At 46.5% G+C, this 25,827-nt stretch overlaps 1 protein-coding gene across 4 annotated transcripts in view; it reads left to right on the top strand.

The window, feature by feature from the left end:
- The window catches only part of tenm3 (teneurin transmembrane protein 3), a 442,903-nt gene that overhangs the window by 19,654 nt on the left and 397,422 nt on the right, over nucleotides 1-25,827 (top strand). The window lies entirely within an intron of this gene.

Raw genomic sequence — 25,827 nt, forward strand, 5'->3', positions numbered from 1 at the left:
AATTTCTACTCCTATCGCCGGGCGAACACACACGCACACACACACACACACACACACACAGTAGTACATTAGATGAATCCTCCCCACTCACCTCATCAGCATCTGTTGTGGGAGAGCAAACAGCCATAATTGTGTTAAGAGAGGAACGACCAGTGCATGACAAACGAGCGAAGGAGAGCTCCCACAGAGCAGAGCCCAGAGACGCGACGTTGCACCAGCAGACTAACTTTGGCACCTTGAGGCAGACACTAGTGCAGGCAGGCGGCCACAAACACATCACTCTGCACATTACCTCATTCTAACCCTACCATTTATGATTGATTACCTTATGAGGTAAACGGATGATTGATTCTGCCCCAGACTTTCTGTTATAGTCATAAGGATATTAATATTCTCCAGGTGGTTTAAGGCCCAATGTTGGGTTCTGAAACTCAGTACCTTTGAAGATTTGCCACTTTTACAGTACCATCTTCCTTTCTCTTGAGATCATCAGATCACAGTGTAATAGCTGTCCCCCCCCAAAAAAAAAGACCCAAAGTTTATTTTCTTCATTCCTTCACAGAGGTGGGACGGAGGCAGGCCCAAGGGCTTCGTGTAGGCCTATCATACCGTAGAAAAGTGTAGGAGAGAGTGCAGAATCTGCATCCCAAATGGCACTCTATTACCTATTTAGTGCACTAGTAGTGACTAGTAGTGGCTAGCACTTTGGTAGGGAATAGGGTGCCATTTGGGACATATCTGGAGTATCCACTCGTTGAGTGTTAATCTTCTCTCTGCCTATGATTTCTTGTTGGATTCACTGGTCTCCCAGGTATTTATTCAAGGGTATTTATCCTACAATGCTGTAGAGTAATGGTCCTGCTTTCACCCTCATTTAATTTGAGGATATCCAATAAATGCCCTAGCCAGAAGTCTCCTCTTTTAAACACTCGGCGGGGCAGTCTATCTATCTCAGCAGATGCTACAGGTGCTGGTTATCTCACTCTCGCTCTCTCTCCCCCTCTCTCTCTCTCTGTCTCTGTCGCTCTCTCACTCTCTCTCCCCCTCTATCTCTGTCTCTGTCTCTCTCTCTCTCTCTCTGTCTCTCTCTCGCTCTCTCTCCCCCTCTCTCTCCCTCTCTCTCTCTCTCTCTCTCTCTCTCTCTCTGTCTCTGTCTCTGTCTCTATCTCTGTCTCTCTCTCTCTCTCTCTCTCTCTCTCTCTCTCTCTCTCTCTCTCTCTGTCTCTCTCTCTGTCTCTGTCTCTCTCTGTCTCTCTCTCTGTCTCTCTCTCTCTCTGTCTCTCTCTCTCTCTGTCTCTCTCTCTCTCTCTCTGTCTCTCTCTCTCTCTCTCTGTCTCTCTCTCTCTGTCTCTCTCTCTCTTTCTCTGTCTCTCTGTCTCTCTCTCTCTGTCTCTCTCTCTCTGTCTCTCTCTCTCTCTCTCTCCCGTGTGAGAACAGTTTCCTTGAGACCCGCCTTTACATTTAATTGTTTTTTCGTCCCACGTTACCAAGTTCCACACGCAAACCTGTTTGCGGTTAAGAGCTGTTTTGATAGCTGGGTTTGTCACCAGCTGTCTTGCCTGTGTATTTAGAAAAGAACATTCCTGTTATCCTGCCTAGCGTGACAGAGAGCGCAGAGGCTCCAAAAGGCTCATACATCTCAGGTGTCCTGTCCGCCTCTGAGATAGATGCACATCTCAATATGACACCTGGAGAGGGAGTGTGTGTGTGTGTGTGTGTGTGTGTGTGTGGTAATGAAGGAGCGGGTGTTATTTACCACTTGACTGAAGGGAACAGCGAAGAAAAAACCTCCAGAGAACATTGTTCATCACACCTCTCCTTCCAATACCGCAGCTCTCAGCTAAATCCATCCATCTCTTTGGAAAAATAAGTTAGAAAGCAGAGGAAGCTTTCATGATGAGGACCACTTACCAAATGGCACCCTACTCCCTACTCCCTACATGCACTACTGTCGACCAAAGCCCTGGTCAAAAGAAGTGCACTATGTAGGGAATAGGGTGTCCCTGCAGCAGAACTTTAGGAGCTGAACTGATACTGGGGCTTCACAGACCTGGTCGGTCGGGAGAGGGGGACATTTTAGCCCTGTAGAGGGACTCCCAACCATCTCCTCCACGAGGAAGATAAAAAATACCCCCTCCTGAAAATCTGTGTTAAATCCCATCATGCAGCATTGATGGAGACCATCAGACAAGCTGACAAGATGGTATCTCCCTATCTATCACTGTTGAGTAGGCAAAACGGAGTGAAAAATGTGTCAGTTTGAAGTTTGATTTATTCCGCCATCATTGCAACGTTTGTTGTTTTATTTAGGCGAGTTTGAAGTTTAAAAGTTGGTGTTTGCTCGGTAGGAGAAGAAACTCACACCCCACCGCTCTGCATGAGTTTTAATTGGACCGGCCCACCCAGGGCTACAACTTCTGTTTCATTTCTGACAGGGGGAGCTTACTTTTACTTTTACTTTAACAGCCACACACACACACACACACACAGATGCGCTGCGGTCCCACACAGGGCCTGAGTCGTGAGTTACTGTGAACTCTCAAACGATCTCATGCGTTTCAATAGCAGCTACACATCTTCTGCATTTGTGAATCCTGTTCACTGCTGGCGCACAAAACAGCTCATGAAACATGCAGCATCGCCAGTCACCACTTTCCCTAAAAAAGAGAGGGATCGGGCTGCCCCTGCTGAGTTGTGAAGGGAACTTGTTTTCACGTTGGTAGTTTGCAGCGAGTTTATGAATGACATATTCTCTATGAAACGTCCGTGTAGGCCTGCCACATTCTGTTGCTCTTTCAGAGGGCTTTTAGATGTCTTTTTGTTCTATCTATCTCGTCTCTTTTCACCAATAGTCCCACTTGAACAGTAACTCAGAGTGGCAACAACCGCCATCACTTTCCACTGCTGACGTATAGGCTTCTCTGCATCATGACGGTTACATCCTTGTCATATTCTTGGAGCCCATCTCTCTTCTCTGCTCCGACTATATTTGTTCCCCCTCACACACGTACTGTAGCTTACGATCTTATGAAAACAAGAAAGTTCTGACTGTAGAGCTGCAAATCTCCAATCTTCCCTGGATTAAGGCAGGTAATTAAAGGCTCTAATTGCACACTGTTGCTTGTTTAAAAACCCTCGTTATTATCATAATTGCCTCTGGAGCCGACCCAAGTCAAGGCTGTGCTGCGTTGCCTGGCTCTACGTAGCTGTTGCATTTAGTGTGGAAGGAAGCAAGCGGCGGAGGGGGAAGGTTTAGAGTGTTACACACCCCTGCGGCTCGGTCTCTACTGGGAGCCTAGCAGCTGTGCTGAGAAGGGAAAATTACAGTCAAGGGATGGCGGTGAGGAGAGAGGGACAGGCTGAGGGATAGAGAGGGACAGGCTGAGGGATAGAGGGAAGAGAAAGGAAGAGAGGGACAGGCTGAGGGATAGAGAAGAGAAGGAAGAGAGGGACAGGCTGAGGGATAGAGAAGAAAAGGAAGAGAGGGACAGGCTGAGGGATAGAGAAGAGAAGGAAGAGAGGGACAGGCTGAGGGATAGAGAGGAGAAGGAAGAGAGGGACAGGCTGAGGGATAGAGAAGAGAAGGAAGAGAGGGACAGGCTGAGGGATAGAGAAGAGAAGGAAGAGAGGGACAGGCTGAAGGGATAGAGAAGAGAAGGAAGAGAGGGACAGGCTGAGGGATAGAGAAGAGAAGGAAGAGAGGGACAGGCTGAAGGATAGAGAAGACAAGGAAGAGAGGGACAGGCTGAGGGATAGAGAAGAGAAGGAAGAGAGGGACAGGCTGAGGGATAGAGAAGACAAGGAAGAGAGGGACAGGCTGAGGGATAGAGAAGAGAAGGAAGAGAGGGACAGGCTGAGGGATAGAGAAGAGAAGGAAGAGAGGGACAGGCTGAGGGATAGAGAAGAAAAGGAAGAGAGGGACAGGCTGAGGGATAGAGAAGAGAAGGAAGAGAGGGACAGGCTGAGGGATAGAGAAGAGAAGGAAGAGAGGGACAGGCTGAGGGATAGAGAAGAGAAGGAAGAGAGGGACAGGCTGAGGGATAGAGAAGAGAAGGAAGAGAGGGACAGGCTGAAGGATAGAGAAGACAAGGAAGAGAGGGACAGGCTGAGGGATAGAGAAGAGAAGGAAGAGAGGGACAGGCTGAGGGATAGAGAAGAGAAGGAAGAGAGGGACAGGCTGAGGGATAGAGAAGACAAGTAAGAGAGGGATGGCTGAAGGAGGGCGTAGTGACTGAGTAGAATATGTAGAGTGAGAAAGAGAAGGCAAGAGGGAATAAAAAGTGAGAGAGCCCTATAGAGAAACAAATAGAGGTGCATATCTATGTGAGTGTGAGAAAGAGAAGGCAAGGCCCTATAGAGAAACAAATAGAGGTAGATATCTATGTGAGTGTGAGAAAGCGAGTGGAGGTTTGAATGAAGCTGAGAATAGGACTTGCTGACAGCTTTTATGTCATTTCATCTCACCATCTGGAGGAAAATAAAAGTCATTTGAAGTGGTCTGGAGAAATGAAAGTAGAACCCGACCGAAGCGGCACTTCTAGGAACATTGATATTCTGGAATGTTGAGAGTGGAGTGGCCCAGCCGTGGAACACCCAGTATTCTAACGGCCGGCCCACTCAAGGCTGAGAGCCTCTTTGGGACGACACAAAAGATTCAACCTGTGTTGCAACAAGGTGATTTAAAAAAAAACTGTTAATCTTGTTGATTGCGTTCTCTATAGATATTTACCCAGACGAGATGTGGCGGCTTTACAATGGTCTTTGTGCCTCTGCTTTGTCCTGGGAAAGGTGTTTACTTACACTGCTGGTCGAACAAGTTGAAATTGAAGTAAAAGTTGCCTTAACAGATCCAGAATCAGATTACCCTTCCCCAAATCCTAACCGTAACCATTAGGGGAATGAAAATATAACGTACCCAAGACCAAGGCTATTTGCAACTTAATCCCTTCAATATTCTTCTTGCGCTTGCAACCAGATTAGACACAAATAATTAATTGGCTCTTCAATATGAGAGATTAGTGTAATTGCTTTCAATAGAAAATAAATGGAAGTGAAATACATCACATTTGTAGCTTCTTCTCTAACAATAAAGTCCTAGTGATGAGAGAGTTGAAGAAACAATACCTATTATGAGAAGCGTAATTAAGCAATAAGGTTCGAGGAGGTGTGGTATATGGCCATTATACCACGGCTAAGGGCAGCTTTTAGACATGAGATGACGAGCGGAGTGCCTGGACACAGCCCTTAGCTGTGATATATTGTCCATACACCACAAACCCCCGAGGTGCCTTACTGCTATAATAAACTGGTTACCATCATAAACCCCTGAGGTGCCTTACTGCTATAATAAACTGGTTACCATCATAAACCCCTGAGGTGCCTTACTGCTATAATAAACTGGTTACCATCATAAACCCCTGAGGTGATTTATAATAAACTGGTTACCATCATAACCCCTGAGGTGCCTTACTGCTATAATAAACTGGTTACCATCATAAACCCCTGAGGTGCCTGGCTGCTATAATAAACTGGTCTTTTACCATCATGCTTTGTCCTGGGAAAGGTGCCTTACTGCTATAATAAACTGGTTACCATCATAAATTGAGGTGCCTTAACAGCTATAATAAACTGGTTACCATCAAAAGGTGCCTTACTGCTATAATAAACTGGTTACCATTTAGGTGCCTTACTGCTATAATAAACTGGTTACCATCATAAACCCCTGAGGTGCCTTACTGCTATAATAAACTGGTTACCATCATAAACCCCAGAGGTGCCTTACTGCTATAATAAACTGGTTACTTCATATGAACCCCTGAGGTGCCTTACTTTCAATAGAAAATAAATGGTTAATCAAAACCCCAGGTGCCTTACTGCTATAATAAACTGGTTACCATCATAAACCCCTGAGGTGCCTTACTGCTATAATAAACTGGTTACCATCATAAACCCCTGAGGTGCCTTACTGCTATAATAAACTGGTTACCATCATAACCCCTGAGGTGCCTTACTGCTATAATAAACTGGTTACCATCATAAACCCCTGAGGTGCCTTACTGCTATAATAAACTGGTTACCATCATAAACCCCGAGGTGCCTTACTGCTATAATAAACTGGTTACCATCATAAACCCCCGAGGTGCCTTACTGCTATAATAAACTGGTTACCATCATAAACCCTGAGGTGCCTTACTGCTATAATAAACTGGTTACCATCATAAACCCCTGAGGTGCCTTACTGCTATAATAAACTGGTTACCATCATAAACCCCTGAGGTGCCTTACTGCTATAATAAACTGGTTACCATCATAAACCCCTGAGGTGCCTTACTGCTATAATAAACTGGTTACCATCATAAACCCCTGAGGTGCCTTACTGCTATAATAAACTGGTTACCATCATAAACCCCTGAGGTGCCTTACTGCTATAATAAACTGGTTACCATCATAAACCCCGAGGTGCCTTACTGCTATAATAAACTGGTTACCATCATAAACCCCGAGGTGCCTTACTGCTATAATAAACTGGTTACCATCATAAACCCCTGAGGTGCCTTACTGCTATAATAAACTGGTTACCATCATAACCCCCTGAGGTGCCTTACTGCTATAATAAACTGGTTACCATCATAACCCCCTGAGGTGCCTTACTGCTATAATAAACTGGTTACCATCATAAACCCCTGAGGTGCCTTACTGCTATAATAAACTGGTTACCATCATAAACCCCCGAGGTGCCTTACTGCTATAATAAACTGGTTACCATCATAAACCCCCGAGGTGCCTTACTGCTATAATAAACTGATTACCATCATAAATAGAACAGTAAACAAGTATTTTTGCATCATATATTGTCTGATATCCACACAGCTGAAATGCTGTTTCAGCCAATCAGCAAATCAAAATCAAATCAAATGTATTTATAAAGCCCTTCATACATCAGCTGATATCTCAAAGTGCTGTACAGAAACCCAGCCTAAAACCCCAAACAGCAAGCAATGCAGGTGTAGAAGCACGGTGGCTAGGAAAAACTCCCTAGAAGAGCAGACCTCTTTGTTGAAAATAACAGTTTTTTTCAATTACTGGTGTCGTGGACTGTAGTTGTGAAAACAGAAACGTAGCACGCCATACAGCGCACACACACACACACACACACACACACAGTTCAAAGAGCCTCCTAATTAGATGCAAAGTAATTAACAGCAAAAAGTCTCATTAGAATATTGTTTTGTAATTATAATACGGTTAATCGGCCGCAGTTGACGAACGTCAGGCCCGCTAATTGATGACTAGGATGCTCTGTGTAGTGGAAACTAAGAGGGTAGCTAGAACTATGCCTATATTTAATATGGATCGAAGATGGACCTCATGTCAAGAGTTAGCATCCTAATCACATAGCCATTAGGATAGAATGACTAATGTCTCCCCTCTGCTATAGTCCTCTTATGGTAAGTTGTATATCCCTAATGCAGTGTCACCCTGATTATTTGTGGGCTTATTTAACCAGCCCTACTACTGATTGAACTTTGGCTCACATGGGTACTTGTCTGTTGAGTTGAGTCACAATACCTCTTCAAATATGTCAATTCAGTGCATATTTCTCTCCCTGTCTGGTCATATTCTGTTTATCTTCCTCCCTCTTTCTGGATTAAGTGGGGACCGCCAGCCCCCTCTTCCCCTCTCCTCCCTCTAGTTGCCCTTCCCCTTGCCCGGTCTGTAGCTCTCTAACCCCCGTTGGCACCGTGTGGGAGGGTGGCAAGGCGCGGGGTGGCAACCCTGTGATGCCAGCCTAGCTTAATGGGGGCCCGGGTAGGAGACAGACGTGACAGACGACGGGGTTCTGTTCTTTAACGACGCTGCACCGCGGCACATCTCGCCCCAGAAGACCCTAAACGGCCTGGTACTCCTGCGGCTTTCTGTCTCAATCCCTGGGATTAATTACCGGGGAGGGGGTATAAATGAAAGACTGTGTGTGTGTGTGTGTGTGTGTGTGTGAGAGAGAGAGAGAGAGAGAGAGAGAACCTGTAGCATCTGCTGTCAACAGTGAGACCACTATGTAGGGAATAGGATGACATTTGGGATTCAGTCAACGAGGAGGAATCCTGCATTGAGGGAATTTAGGAGATGGTGGTATTGCTAAAGGACTGATACATGAAAGAAAGATATCTCGTCAGCTGTACAACTGAAATGTGTTTTCCATATTTAACCCAACCCCTCTGAATCAGAGAGGTGCAGGGGGCTGCCTTAAACAATGTCCACATCATCAGCACCTGGGGAACAGTGGGTTAACTGCCTTGCTCAGGGGAAGAATGACAGAGTTTTATCTTGTCAGCTCAGGGATTTGATCCAGCAACCTTTCGGTTACAGACCCAACACTCCTACTTACCAGGCTACATGCTCTTTCCATGACATAGACTGACCAGGTGAACACTTATTGATGTCACTTGTTTGACCGGTTGGTGCGTCAAGAACTGCAACGCTGCTGCGTTTTTCACACTCAACCGTTTCCCGTGTGTATAAAGAATGGTCCACCAGCCAAAGGACATCCAGCCAACTTCACACAACTGTGGGAAGCATTGGAGTCAATAAGGGCCAACATCCTTGTGGAACGCAATATTTGGCAGGTGTCCTTAATGTTTTGTACACTCAGTGTAGATATGAATCACTAAGGGGATCCAAGCCCACTATTTGAACTTTCAGCATTGGTAAAAATATGATGGGTTGAAATAAAATGGATGTAATCTCCTGCCCATGACAGCAGTTTGTGAGCAGTTTGCATGATTGACTGGGTAAGTAGGTTGACAGAGGCATCTAATGTTGAAGTGGACATTTTCTTAGCCAGTTCATTGGCCATGTTTATTGTCCTGTTTGGCGCACTGGGGGACCAACATCTCTGCTCGTTTTCACTCTATAAATAATCTCATCTGGGACCGATTTCAAGCCAAGGAGCCAGGCGTGTGTGTTCTCTGGACATTCATTGACATGACTCGATGGGGGAATGTGCCAGAGAGGAACAGGACAAGCAGCAGGACAGGAGGACAGGAGCACTGGAGGACAGGAGCACTGGAGGACAGGAGCACTGGAGGCCTGAGTTGTGTACTGTCACCTGTTTCTGGGTTTGGCACTCTGATGAAAGTTATTCCTCCATCTTGGAGAGACATTGATTAACAAGCCTCCAATCCACTCTTGCCCCCCTTTCCATTCCCTCTCTACTCCACCATTTCAACCCTGTGGAACGGTGAATTCTGAAGAGCGGAGGGAAGGAACTCCTTGACGATACGAGAAGCAGGGAAGCGGAGCCACTCTGAGCCTTTCACTGTGGAGGATGAGAAGGACTCTCTGGAGGGGCCCAGCCTGGGGACAGTGGAGTGTCCTGTCTGCTCTGCAGCCTGTTTTGGTTCTAGAGTGACCCTCCATTGTTTGGAACTCCTCTTTGTTCTCTGCTTTGAGTGTGGGAGGGAGGTTAGCGTTTCGGCTCGTAACATTGGGCTCTGGGGTTCCATTGGCTTTCTCTGTGATGTGACTGTGCTCTCCACTCGTGAACTGAGAAATACACTCAGAGATTACGGTCCCCATAGCACTCTTATCTCTCTTTCTCTCCCTCTCTCTCCTTCTCCCCCCCCATCTCTCTGTCCCTCTCTCTCTCCCTCTCTCTCTGACCCTCCCTACCTCTCTTTCTCTCCCTCTCTCTCCTTCTCCCCCATCTCTCTCTGTCCCTCTCTCTCTCCCTCTCTCTCTGACCCTCCCTACCTCTCTTTTTCTCCCTCTCTCTCCTTCTTCCCCCCATCTCTCTCTCTCCCTCTCTCTCTGACCCTTCCTATTTCTCTTTCCTTCTCTCCTGAGCTCTCGTTTGTGAGTCCCAGATTGTTGATAAGTGCTCTCTTTGCCTGCTAAACCCAGCTTTGGTTCCCAGAGTGGGCTGTTTTCTACTGTGTGGTGGTGGTGGGGGGCCTGGGCCCCTTTCACTCCTTCATATTGTTTGCATCCTAAATGGCACCCTACTCCCTATTTAGTGCACTACTTTTGACCAGAGATAGGGCTCTGATAAAAATAATTGTGCGCTAATAGGGAATAGGGTGCCATTTGGGACCCAGGGTTGAGCCTTTCCCCTGGTGGTCCTTGGGTAGCCAGGTGTCTGGGATTGTCTCCAGCTCTCTCGTTGGGCTGCACTAACAAGCTCCCTAAGCCCCGAAGAGAAGAAAGCTCTCTCTCTTGTTTCTCCCCACTCTCAGCCCATTTCTCATTTCCATAATGGTTGTTTCATTAGGGTCCACCCCCGGAGCACACAGCATGCTAGGAGTTCTGGAAGTGGAAAACCTCTCTGATAGGTTAACGACCATTGAGAACAATGTTTTCTCAAAAGCCCTCTTTTTGGGCGTTGTTGTCGGTTGGTCCTGGTAATTTGAATTTACATCTGAAGTTTTGTTCTCGGTCCAGACCCTGGGAAACTTGGCCGTTTTATGGGCTTTTTACCAGCGCTTTACCTTTGATCCTTTTCTTGTTAGTTAACGATGAAAGCGTGGGGTTTTGGGTCTGGCCGTAAAGTATAATGGGGAGAGTTGTCTTTGTGAACGCTGTTTACCGGGAAGCTCGACGTCGACGGACAACACTCATTTGTTCTGAGATCCGTTAAAAAACTGAAGAAACAAATTGTTTGGCGTGCGATTCGGAGAGGGAGAATCACTAATGGCGTCGCTGTTATTGCCTCAAATATCAATCCGTTTCTGTTTACTGAAATGGATGATTTTCAGAGCACAAGCAGCAGCTATCCATCGACCATTATCCCTAATGTGAAGTTGCCAGTAGACACTGTCTGCGTGCCAAATGGCACCCTATTCCCTATGTACAGTAGTGCACTACTTTTGACCAGGGCTCATAGGTCATTTGGGACACAGGCACTCTCTCTCCGTTCTCAGTAGTTTGTGCTCATTTACCCAGAATGCACTTTTGTCAGACAGCAGGACACTCTTGTTTCTCAAGATGGCATCCAAGAAAATGAATTAGCCCCTAATGGGTTATGTCATTTAATGCAAATGACTTTTTACTCCACAAAGGATCGCGTAGATCGTCTTCCCCTCATCTCTCCATTGGATGGCTTAACGCTTGGTGTCATTTGCCCTCTCGTTGACACCATTACCGTTCGCCTTCTCCAATATTCCAGTGTCAGATTTCTCTCTCTTTTTTCAACCTCGTTGGTCTTTTCGGCTGCGGCATTGTGAATGTGTCAGATGAAGCCATCTATGTCAAGATATTTATCTCCCAAGCAGGTCCCCGGGCCTCTCTGCCTTGCTTCCTTGTTTCTGTCCACACGTCACCCTGTCAACTTTCTCCATTACCAATGCCGCCAGCTAGCGAAATGACTTTGATCGAGTTTTGATTTGTTTCTTTCCCCTCCCCACCCCACCCCAAGCCACCCCTCGATGTACCTACTGTATTCATCCCTGGGAACCTGCCCCGCAATGACCGTCCCAATCAACATTGGCTGCACTCCCTGTCGTTCCACCGTTCCGTTGAGTGTTATCCAGTCTCCAGAAACAGTGGTCTCACACTGCCATCCTGATGACTTTGTTTGGAGGCAAATGATACCTCTGTGTCACGCTGCTTTCTTCATCTTTTACCAGCCTGTGTAACACATCCCAAGCAAGCCTGACACAAAACAGAGGGGACATAACCTTGTGTTTGTTTTTTAAAATAGCCATGGCTCTTTGAACTCACTACGACTGAAGTGTTTCAAAGTCACGTCGGTCTTTGTGACTTGAGCAAATGAAACACGCAAATTACTCAAGTAAGACATGAAGCGTAGCACAGAGTACAAACACACACGGTGAGATTGTTGTTCATGTCGTTCTGTGGGGCTGGTTCAGAGAGGGATATATCTCTATCAGTTCCTACTGGGCTGTGTTCACGAGAGTGAAAACACAGGGAAACAGGGAGGGTACTACCTCAACTTGTCCAAGAAGAGGCATTCATTGTCATTTTCCCGTTCCAAAACGTTTTGGTACAGCCCTACTGAATACAACCACAGTTGGAGAGGCCCCCTCTCTTTCCCATGGTGGAGCTGGTAGTGAGAGCAGGGCAGCCTGGGATGTCAGTTGTCAGTTGTTGTGGGTCTCAGATGGAACATGACATATGGCAGGTTTTCAGGACTTGACTGCGGACAATGACGACGACAACGACCTGCCAAAAGCTTTCAGTTCCTCTTCTTTTTTACACCATTTTCCCTCTTGGCTTCCGGTCCCTCTTGATCTAATAACAGAAGAGTTGGATGGACTACCAGTGTAGTTGGAATGTTGTTCCTCTCTTCCCTCCAAATGGGGTTAATAGAAGGCTCAAAAATAGAAAAGAATCAGCAAACGATTGATGCTGTGTGTTCTAGCGAACCTGACCAAGGTGTTTACCCCTAGTAATCACTCACTGAAATGTTTCAGTTATTTCCTTGTCCACTTAAGGGAGGTGTGTTTTGTGACCGCGATACCTGTCAAATATCACCTTTACCGACCTTACCCTTCGTTCCTCCTCTTCGGTTTGTCACCGGGCGACCGCCATTAAACCCTAACCTCTCCACCCGATGACATCACCATACAGATGGAACTTAGTTAATGTCATAATGCACTATGCTGCGTGCCTCCTCTCTGCTCAGGCTGTTCCAGATGACATCACCATACAGATGGAACACAGTTAATGTCATAATGCACTATGCTGCGTGCCTCCTCTCTGCTCAGGCTGTTCCAGATGACATCACCATACAGATGGAACACAGTTAATGTCATAATGCACTATGCTGCGTGCCTCCTCTCTGCCCAGGCTGTTCCAGATGACATCACCATACAGATGGAACTCAGTTAATGTCATAATGCACTATGCTGCGTGCCTCCTCTCTGCAGGCTGTTCCAGATGACATCACCATACAGATGGAACTCAGTTAATGTCATAATGCCTATGCTCTGCCTCCTCTCTGCTCAGGCTGTTCCAGATGACATCACCATACAGATGGAACACAGTTAATGTCATAATGCACTATGCTGCGTGCCTCCTCTCTGCCCAGGCTGTTCCAGATGACATCACCATACAGATGGAACTCAGTTAATGTCATAATGCACTATGCTGCGTGCATCCTCTCTGCTCAGGCTGTTCCAGATGACATCATCATACAGGTGGAACTCAGTTAATGTCATAATGCACTATGCTGCGTGCCTCCTCTCTGCCCAGGCTGTTCCCGCCGTTCCAGATGACATCATCATACAGGTGGAACTCAGTTAATGTCATAATGTAATATGATATAAAAGGCCTAATTGGTCTCTGCTGCCTAATTTTTGCTGTTTTTCGTGTTGCTTCTCCTCTTTCCACTGGATGCCAGTTGACAGACTAGCCATTACATCTCCGAGGGCCTGAATTAGCGGCATGTTGAACGGCCCTAACACAATTGAATCCTTTAATGATACCCCAGAGTGCAATGTTCCAGGATAATGATACTGGACATGCTTTATCTATTTACTATCGCAGAAACTCTCCAAATCAAACATATATATATATATATATATATATATATATATATATATATATATATATCTCTGATGGAATTATGGGTTCTGATTTGTATCTTTTTATGTCCACTTACAGTACTGTCAGAGTACATTAGACTGGAGGGGGTCATACAAGCATACCATGCAAGCAATACCACTGCTACTCTCTCTCTCTCTCTCTCTCTCTCTCTCTCCCCTCTCTCACTCTCCCTCTCTCTCTCTCTCCCTCTCTCTCTTCCTCTCTCTCTCTCCCTCTCTCTCTTCCTCTCTCCCTCTCTTCATATCTCTCTCTCTCCCTCTCTCTCTCTCCCTCTCTCTCTTCTCTCTCTCTCCCTCTCTCTCCCCTCTCTCTCCCCTCTCTCCCTCTCTCTCTCCCCCTCTCTCTTCCCTCTCTCTCTTCCCTCTCTTCTCTCTTCCTCTCTCTCTCTCTTTCTCTCTCTCTCTTTCTCTCTTTCTCTCTCTCTCTTCCTCTCTCTCCCTCTCTCTCTCCCTCTCTTCATCTCTCTCTCTCCCTCTCTCTCTCTTCCTCTCTCTCTCTTCCTCTCTTTCTTCCTCTCTCTCTCTCCCTCTCTCTCCCCCCTTCCTCTTGCGCTCTCTCCCTCTCGATCTCTCGCCTCATCTATTTTAGCGTTTTTAGCAGAGAGTACAGTACAGCAGACAGCTCCGGTTTTATGTAGTTATAATGCACAGCCGTTTTGTGTGTTATCAATTTAGCATGTACTTATTGTGGCAGTTATCTGAGCCTCCAGTTCTTCTCTGCAGTGAGTAATGCCTCTCTTGACAGCAAACAGAATCTGTTGGCTAAATGGGAACAAGTGAGATTTAGAGAGAGAGTGTGTGTGTGTGTGTGTGTGTGTGTGTGTGTGTGTGTGTGTGTGTGTGTGTGTGTGTGTGTGTGTGTGTGTGTGTGGGTGCACATGCTGCTACACCCGGTTGTTCTAAACACTCCTGTATGTAGAACACCCAGTACTAGCAGAAAGGTCATTTCACTGTCAGCAATCAGATCAGCCTGTTGCTATTACCTTCGGTGGGTCCACCACCGTCTCAAATCAAATCAAATTGTATTTGTCACATGCGCCGAATACAACAAATTCTTACTTACAAGCCCTTAACCAACAATGCAGTTCAAGAAATAGAGTTAAGAAAATATTTACTAAATAAACTGAAGTAAAAAATGCTATAAAAAGTAACACAATAATATAACAGTAACGGGGCTATATACAAGTAGGCCCCGGTACCAAGCCAATGTGCGGGGGCACCGGTACCGAGTCAATGTGCGGGGGCACCGGTACCGAGTCAATGTGCGGGGGCACCGGTACAGAGTCAATGTGCGGGGGCACCGGTACCGAGTCAATGTGCGGGGCACCGAGTCAATGTGCGGGGAGTCAATGTGCAGTGGTACTGGTACCGAGTCAATGTGCGGGGGCACCGGTACCGAGTCAATGTGCAGTGGTACTGGTACCGAGTCAATGTGCGGGGGGGGGCACCGAGTACCGAGTCAATGTGCAGTGGTACTGGTACCGAGTCAATGTGCGGGGGCACCGGTACCGAGTCAATGTGCAGTGGTACTGGTACCGAGTCAATGTGCGGGGGCACCGGTACCGAGTCAATGTGCAGTGGTACTGGTACCGAGTCAATGTGCGGGGGGGCACCGGTACCGAGTCAATGTGCGGGGGCACCGGTACCGAGTCAATGTGCAGTGGTACTGGTACCGAGTCAATGTGCGGGGGGGGCACCGGGGTACCGAGTCAATGTGCAGTGGTACTGGTACCGAGTCAATGTGCGGGGGCACCGGTACCGAGTCAATGTCAACTGGTGCGGTGGTACCGGTCAATGTGCGGTGGTAGTCAATGTGCGGGGCACCGGTACCGAGTCAATGTGCGGTGGTACCGGTACCGAGTCAATGTGCGGGGGCACCGGTACCGAGTCAATGTGCGGGGGCACCGGTACCGAGTCAATGTGCAGTGGTACCGGTACCGAGTCAATGTGCGGGGGCACCGGTACCGAGTCAATGTGCGGGGGCACCGGTACCGAGTCAATGTGCAGTGGTACTGGTACCGAGTCAATGTGTGCGGGGGCACCGGTACCGAGTCAATGTGCAGTGGTACTGGTACCGAGTCAATGTGCGGGGGCACCGGTACCGAGTCAATGTGCGGTGGTACCGGTACCGAGTCAATGTGCGGGGGCACCGGTACCGAGTCAATGTGCGGTGGTACCGGTACCGAGTCAATGTGCGGGGGCACCGGTACCGAGTCAATGTGCGGGGGCACCGGTACCGAGTCAATGTGCAGTGGTACCGGTACCGAGTCAATGTGCGGGGGCACCGGTACCGAGTCAATGTGCGGGGCACCGGTACCGAGTCAATGTGCGGGGGCACCGGCTAGTCTCAGGAAATGTAATGTATTTCCTGGGCTAAACCAGCCTCCCTACGCTCCCTGTTCTATTCCAGTGTGCCATCTAATTCTGTCATCTAAATCTTGTTTGATGAACAGAAGTATTTGCATGTTTTGTTCCCCAATGAAACAAACACTGTCTTCAACAATCCCTCACAGCCGTCACCAGGGACCAGTGGTGGGGGAAGTACCCAGTTGTCATACTTGAGTAAAAGTAAAGATACCTTAATAAAACATGACTTGAGTAAAAGTCACCCAGTAAAATACTACTTGAGTAAAAGTCTAAAAGTATTTGGTTTTAAATATACTTAAGTATCAATAGTAAAAGTATAAATAATTTTAAAAGTCTTATATTTAGCGAACCAGACAAGACTATTTTCTTGTTTTTTATTTAATTTATGTATAGCCAGGGGCACAGTTCAACACTCAGACATCATTTACAAATGAAGCATTTGTGTTTAGGGAGTCTGTCAGATCAGAGGCAGTAGAGATGACCAGGGATGTTCTCTTGATAAGTGCGTGAATTGGACCATTTTCCTGTCCTGCTTAGCATTCAAAATGTAACAAGTACTTTTGGGTGTCAGGGAAAATGTAAGGAGTAAAAAGTACATCATTTTCTTTAGCAATGTGGTGGAGTTAAAGTAAAAGTAGTCAAAAATATAAATAGTCAAGTAAAGTATAGGTACCCAAAAAACTACTTAAGTACTACTTAAAAGTATTTTTACTTAAGTACTTCACACCACTGGCAGTGACATAGTTAAAATAAAAATGGAGCACATTTGAATATGGTCCACTGATTGAATCAATCTCTCTCTCCTTTAGTTTTTTAACAAGACTATAACGTCAAGCCCAGCTGCTGTAAGGCAAAGATTAATTTTCTCAATATTCATCATAACAAACCTTGACAAAACCACAGCGGGGCGGTGAGTGTGTGTGTGTGTGTAAGTAGCCTAGCGCCAGATGTACAGTAATGCATATGGTTTGTCAGAAAAGAAGTGGGCAGGCATCAGGATTCTCAAAGCTTCCAGAACTCCAGGGTCCTAGTCTCCTAATTGGCCCACGGTCCCTACGAGACGGCTGGTTGGCCCACGGTCCCTAGGAGACATCTGTGGCCGTTGGCCCGATGTAGGATGGTGAGGAGTAGGGTTTCCAACAGCAGGGGCCTCAGCAGTGATATCCACCCCAATCACCCAGACCCACCATCAGGCAGGCAGACAGGCAGATCCACCTAGATCTTAGATCTCTCTCTGGCTCCTGACAGGCTCTCTGGCTCACCCTTACCGCTGTCTGACTCGTGCTTCCGTATCAGTCTAAAGAGCCTGTCTCCACCCTGCCTCAACCCACAGATCACCCTGTCTCTAGACTCCTCTGCCCACGGATAAACCTTCAATACAAGGACATACCCGTTCAGTCCTGTCTCTCCTCCTTCTCCTGTCTCCACCCTGCCTCAACCCACAGATCACCCTGTCTCTAGACTCCTCTGCCCACGGATAAACCTTCAATACAAGGACATACCCGTTCAGTCCTGTCTCTTCTCTTTCTCCTGTCTCCACCCTGCCTCAACCCACAGATCACCCTGTCTCTAGACTCCTCTGCCCACGGATAAACCTTCAATACAAGGACATACCCGTTCAGTCCTGTCTCTCCTCCTTCTCCTCTCTCCATGCTGATTTCACACTCACTCGCTCATGGTTTTCTCTCTCAGGCCTCCTTAACTCCTGGATAAACCATTGGTTTCTTCTCTGGTCCTTTTCCCCCTCAGAACTTCTCTCCCATAAAGGTGATTTCAAATAAAAATATGCGTTATTCACTCTGTCAAGTCAATTCGCTCTGCCTTGTAGTATTCCTAGATATTTCGGGATACCCTCTCTCTACCCTCTCTCACCTTCTCAAACACTCCCAGAGATATACAGTAGCAACATTTCAAACTCTGTTCCTAACTTTGAGGTGTAACATACAGTACCATCTTAACAGACAGAAGTGTGAGGGGAGAATACATTATAGAAGACAACATTGTTGAGTAAAAGGACATTGAAATAGATTCTCCCCCCCTCCCTTTTCTACTCCTTGCTTCCCCTCACAGTCAACTGCCGTCCGCCCGCCCAGCGGTTTCCCAGGTTACACAAACCTCTTGCTCCATTTAAGGAGTGAGTGAAAACCTCAGGTTGAGTTGGAAGGAGCCTGCCTTGCTGCCTTGTGCTACAGCTCAGCTCTCTACTAATTTCCCTGGACAGTACGTACAAGTCAGCCTGTCTCACTGTCTCTTTCACTCACTTTTTATCCCCGTCTCTTCTCTCTTCCATTCTCCGTCCTTGTCTCCCCTCTTCCTCTCTCTTTTTATCCCCCTCTATCTCTCTCCCCTCCTTCTCTCTCTGTTCCTCCAGTTATTGATTGCGCTGTAGACATGTTTCATTTAGGGTGTCCCATGCGGTGTTGGGGCACGTTGGGGAGCATCGGTGCGTGGATGCAGAGCCCCCAGTAACAACACACAGCCAGGCTGACATGTTGCTAACCCTCCCCTGGGAGGGGCAATCTGGAACAGCCCCCTGATCCCTCATTGATGCCTTCCTCCAATACAAGGCCTTAGGCAGGGGTTCATTATAGGGGACGTCTCACGCACACACACACACACACAAACACAAACGCACCATGGCCGGACCTACAAACAATACTGAATTGCTGCATGAAGCCAGGGGTTAAACTGAGCTCCCACATATCTACTGTGCTGTATGAATATGTCTCTGTGTGAATACAGTCTGTGTCTGTGTGAATACAGTATGTGTCTGTGTGAATACAGTAGGTGACTGTGACTACAATATGTGTCTGTGTGAATACAGTATGTGTCTGTGTGAATACAGTAGGTGTCTGTGACTGTCACTACAATATGTGTCTGTGTGAATAGAGTATATGTCTGTGTGAATACAGTATGTGTCTGTGACTGTGTGAAAACAGTCTGTGTCTGTGACCGTGTGAATACAGTATGTGTCTGTGACCGTGTGAATACAGTATGTGTCTGAATGTGTGAATACAGTATGTGTCTGTGACCGTGTGAATACAGTATGTGTCTGTGACCGTGTGAATACAGTATGTGTCTGTGACTGTGTGAATACAGTATGTGTCTGTGACTGTGTGAATACAGTATGTGTCTGTGACCGTGTGAATACAGTATGTGTCTGTGACTGTGTGAATACAGTATGTGTCTGTGACTGTGTGAATACAGTATGTGTCTGTGACCGTGTGAATACAGTATGTGTCTGTGACTGTGTGAATACAGTATGTGTCTGTGACTGTGTGAATACAGTATGTGTCTGTGACCGTGTGAATACAGTATGTGTCTGTGACCGTGTGAATACAGTATGTGTCTGTGACCGTGTGAATACAGTATGTGTCTGTGACTGTGTGAATACAGTATGTGTCTGTGACCGTGTGAATACAGTATGTGTCTGTGACCGTGTGAATACAGTATGTGTCTGTGACCGTGTGAATACAGTATGTGTCTGTGACTGTGTGAATACAGTATGTGTCTGTGACCGTGTGAATACAGTATGTGTCTGTGACCGTGTGAATACAGTATGTGTCTGTGACCGTGTGAATACAGTATGTGTCTGTGACCGTGTGAATACAGTATGTGTCTGTGACCGTGTGAATACAGTATGTGTCTGTGACCGTGTGAATACAGTATGTGTCTGAATGTGTGAATACAGTATGTGTCTGTGACCGTGTGAATACAGTATGTGTCTGTGACTGTGTGAATACAGTATGTGTCTGTGACCGTGTGAATACAGTATGTGTCTGTGACCGTGTGAATACAGTATGTGTCTGTGACCGTGTGAATACAGTATGTGTCTGAATGTGTGAATACAGTATGTGTCTGTGACTGTGTGAATACAGTATGTGTCTGTGACCGTGTGAATACAGTATGTGTCTGTGACCGTGTGAATACAGTATGTGTCTGAATGTGTGAATACAGTATGTGTCTGTGACCGTGTGAATACAGTATGTGTCTGTGACCGTGTGAATACAGTATGTGTCTGAATGTGTGAATACAGTATGTGTCTGTGACCGTGTGAATACAGTATGTGTCTGTGACCGTGTGAATACAGTATGTGTCTGTGACCGCGTGAATACAGTATGTGTCTGTGACCGTGTGAATACAGTATGTGTCTGTGACTGTGTGAATACAGTATGTGTCTGTGACTGTGTGTGAGCAAGCAGACAGTGTTGTGAACTTCTTACCTGCTAGAGACTCTGCCTTCAGAGATCTACTGGACTTACCAATGACACATTCGGGAAGAATGTCACAGATTCCATCTTGCTGAAGTACACAACACAAGTCTAGGCTGGGAACGTGCATCAGCACAAGCGACAACACCATGACGGTACCATGGCAACCGCCAGACAACAACAACTTTCAGTGACCTTTGCCTTCAGGACACTCGTACATTTGTCTATATTCTTATTCCATTCCTTTACTTAGATTTGTGTGTGTTAGGTAGTTGTTGTGGAATTGTTAGATTACTTGTTGATATTGCTGCACTGTTGGAACTAGAAGCACAAGCATTTCTCTACCCTCGCAATAACATCTGCTAACCAATGTGTATGTGACCAATAACATGTGATTTGATTTTGAGATTGGATTTGATTTGAATTGAACGTTGTTCCTTTGTTCTGGTTTTCTGTGGGATGATTTCAGTCTCTCGCTCCCCATAGGTGAAACATGATTCCCTGTTCAGATTGTGTCTGCAGGCAGGGAGGCAGGCAGAAAGACAGGGAGGCAATCAGACAAGCAGGCAGACAAGCTGACCAGGCAGGCAGGCAGACCAGGAAGTGTGTTACTGACCAGATAAATGAAAGGTTATCTAAGATCAGAGCCCTCAGAGATTGCTGTATGTCCTCCTTCAGCCTTGGAGAGAGACAGAGTGTAGAGGGAGGTCAGTCATGGAGAGAGACAGAGTGTAGAGGGAGAGGACAGGAAAGAAGAGAAGAGGATAGTAGAGGGAGGTCAGTCATGGAGAGAGACAGAGTGTAGAGGGAGAGGACAGGAGAGAAGAGGAGAGGATAGTAGAGGAAGGGCAGTCTTGAGAGTTGTTAGGTGTTTTGCAGACACTGAGACTGTGTAGAAAGCTGGCATTATACCCTGCTATTTGACACCAGTTATACTCCGTGTTGCCGATTTCAAAGGAAGTCCCTACTTTTCCTGTCCTCTGAATGACTATACGCACTAGGACCAGGGTATTGGCCATTACTATCTGTCCATGCTTGCCTCATCACTGTCATTAGCCCTATTCAGATGGGATTCGTTTTACTTAGGGAGGTAATGTAATTATGTACACAAGCCCAAAACACCACATTTTAGTCCGAATCTGTCTGTCATTTTTACATGTAATAATTCCAGACAGAATAAACTACTGTTTTTGTCAAACTCCAAGGTCTTCTGATAATACTAGTCCCGTGTGAATCTCTGTGTTACGAGAGAAATGTCTGCGTTTGACAGGTGTTTGATCGCGGTTTGAGCAAGAAAGCAATAACTGATCTGATCAATTGAAGTGCTGCACAAAGCCCATATATGAATGACCTATCAACTTTCACAGTGAATTCTTTTGTTGACATGTTTTGTGCAGATTCATTTAATATTGCCAAATGCATCAGTAAGAAATATTGTAGCTATTTAATGCCACCCTTTCTGTTAATAGATCTCCAAGCAGCAGCAAACTGACCGAAACGTTTGGGAATGAAGCCAACTTTCTTATCCATAGGCTGAAAAAGCATCTCAAGTACAAGATGGCTGTTTCGCTCACATCTGAAGGCTGGGGGGGGGGGGCATTTAGGACGTACTGCAGATTGCTAAAAAATCTGAATAATTATGATCGCACTTCCTCAATTGAAATATTATGGCGACACTGTACCAAAGATGGTTTAGAAACGTGGGAACCAGGCTGGAGTTATCAGTGTAACCCGTTGTCGTCCGGGCTTGTTGAAATATCTTCATACCTATACCTTCAAACCTCCAGGCTTCCGTCATAACTGACAATTTCTTGAAAAAAAAATATGAAAGAATTACAGGGGGCAGTTTGGAAAAAAACTAATCCTGTCCGAATCGTCCTCTGGAATAACGGACATTCTGGCAGGGTAAATACATAACCAAGGTTCTCTAGTACTACTAGTAGTAGTAGTACTAGTAGTAGAAGTACTAGTCCTGTGAATAGGGTTATTGTCAACTTTTCATACCCATGTTGACGTAGTGGCATATATCATTGTTTTTATAGTCTATCATTTGATATCTGTTGATGTGAACTCTTCTTCACTTCTTCCCTACAAGTCAAGGCGTAGAACCGAAGCAACAAGGTAAATCAACTGTCTAATTAAGGTTATTAACACCCACACCTGCACAGTCAACACTCACGGTTCACTGCTGTAGTTGATGCAGGATGATTGAGAAACCTTCCATAGTTCTGACAAGCTGCTACAATACTATTCAGGAGAGAACGGACCACACCACACCACACACACACACACACCACACCACACCACACACCACACCACACCACACCACACACCACACCACACCACACCACACACCACACCACACACACACACACACCACACACACACACACACCACACACACACACACACACACACACCACACCACACACACCACACACACCACACCACACACACACACACACACACACACACACACACACCACACACACACCACACCACACACACACCACACCACACCACACCACACACACACACCACACCACACACACACCACACCACCACACCGCACACACACACCACACCACACACACACACCACACCACACACACACCACACCACACACACACCACACCACCACACCACACACACCACACCACACACCACACCACCACACACACACACACCACACACCACACACACACCACACACACACACACCACACCACCACACACACACTTCACACACACCACACACACACCACACACACCACACCACCACACACACACTTCACACACACCACACACACCACAACATACACACTACACCACACACCACCACACACACATACACTTCACACACACCACACACACCACCACACACACATACACTTCACACACACCACAACATACACACACACCACATACACTTCACACACACACCACACACACCACAACATACACACACCACACACACACACACACACCACACATACATACACACACCACACACACCACACCACACACACCACACACACCACACCACCACACCACCACACACACCACACACACACCACACCACACACACACCACACCACCACACCACACACACACACCACACCACACACACACACCACACCACACCACACACACACCACACACACACCACACCACCACACCACACACACACACCACACCACACACACACCACACCACACACACACCACACCACCACACCACACCACACACACCACACCACACACCACACCACCACACACACACACACCACACACCACACACACACCACACACACACACACCACACCACCACACACACACTTCACACACACACACACACACACACCACACACACCACACCACCACACACACACTTCACACACACCACACACACCACAACATGCACACTACACCACACACCACCACACACACATACACTTCACACACACCACACACACCACCACACACACATACACTTCACACACACCACAGCATACACACACACCACATACACTTCACACACACACCACAACATACACACACCACACACACACACACACACACCACACATACATACACACACCACACACACCACAACATACACACACCACACCACACACATACACCACACACCACCACACACACATACATACCACACACACCACAACTTACACACACCACACACATACACTTCACACCACACACATACACTTCACACTTCACACACACCACACACACACACACCACACACCACACACATACACTTCACACACACCACACACCACCACAACATACACACACCACCACAACATACACACACCACACACCACCACACACACATACACTTCACACACACCACAACATACACGCACCACAACATACACACACAGACACACACAGACACACCACACACACACACGAACACACACACACACACACACACAGACACACACACACAGACACCTTCTGTCTAACTGTATGATGTACCACTAGGTATACAGCTAGCTAGCGTGACAGCGCAGAGGAGAGTTGGCATTCCTTTTTGGCACTGTCATTATCTTGTAAATGTGGTAGCCCTCGAACATGACCAACAAAAGAGCAGTTCCTCCTCTCCTCCTCTGACAGGTAACTCATTCAGACATGCACCGTTTGACATCTGGGACGACTGGATGAAAAATGAAAGGTAATTTGAACAGTGATTCAATATGGGACGGAACCCAGAGGTGTGGAGGAGAAGGAGATAGGAAAGTGGGTGTGAGGGAGGACGTAACACAGACTTGCGTGCCCACACACACACACACGGACAGGAGTGTAGCTAGCAGTGTTAGTCAAGTTTCATTGAGGACGCTTCATCATGCTCAGGCAGTTATATACTGAGTGTTCAAAACATTACAATTGACTGAAACTGAAAATCTACACACATTTTACATACACTGAGTGGACAGAACATTAGGAACACCTGCTCTTTCCATGACCGACTGACCAGGTGAAAGCTATGACCCCTTATTGATGTCACTTGTTAAATCCACTTCAGTCGGTGTATATGAAGGGGAGGAGACATGTTAAAGAAGGATTTTTAAGCCTGGAGACAATTGAGACATGGATTGTGTATGTGTGCCATTCAGAGGGTGAATGGGTAACACAAAATATTGAAATGTCTTTGAACAGGGTATGATAGTAGGAGGCACTGGGTTTTTCACACTCAACCGTTTCCCATGTGTATCAAGAATGGTCCACCAGCCAAAGGACATCCAGCCAACTTGACACAACTGTGGGAAGTCAACACACACACACACACACACAGGCCTCTTGCAGCCAACATTATGACAGCATCTAAGTTGGATATGTTTAACGATGGTTTGTATTTGCGATCAGCTTTTGTGATGTGTTTCCAAACAGCACGAGACATAACATTGTGATTAGATACACTCTGATAGAGGCTTTTCTCTGGTTTCATACGGTGCAGTACAATGATGCAGTACAATACTCATACGATGCAGTACAATACTCATACGATGCAGTACAATACCCATACGATGCAGTACAATACCCATACGATGCAGTACAATGCTCATACGATGTTGTACAATGCTCATACGATGCAGTACAATACTCATACGATGCAGTACAATACTCATGCGATGCAGTGCAATGATCATACGATGCAGTACAATGATCATACGATGCAGTACAATACTCATACGATGCAGTACAATACTCATACGATGCAGTACAATACCCATACGATGCAGTACAATATGCAGTACAATGCTCATACGATGTTGTACAATGCTCATACGATGCAGTACAATACTCATACGATGCAGTACAATACTCATGCGATGCAGTGCAATGATCATACGATGCAGTACAATACTCATGCGATGCAGTACAATACTCATACGATGCAGTACAATACTCATGCAATGCAGTGCAATGATCATACGATGCAGTACAATGCTCATACGATGCAGTACAATACTCATGCGATGCAGTGCAATGATCATACGATGCAGTACAATACTCATGCGATGCAGTACAATACTCATACGATGCAGTACAATACTCATGCGATGCAGTGCAATGATCATACGATGCAGTACAATGATCATACGATGCAGTACAATACTCATACGACGTAGTACAATACTCATACGATGCAGTACAATGCT

This window comes from Oncorhynchus tshawytscha, linkage group LG11, assembly GCF_018296145.1.
Source record: "Oncorhynchus tshawytscha isolate Ot180627B linkage group LG11, Otsh_v2.0, whole genome shotgun sequence".
Taxonomy (NCBI): domain Eukaryota; kingdom Metazoa; phylum Chordata; class Actinopteri; order Salmoniformes; family Salmonidae; genus Oncorhynchus; species Oncorhynchus tshawytscha.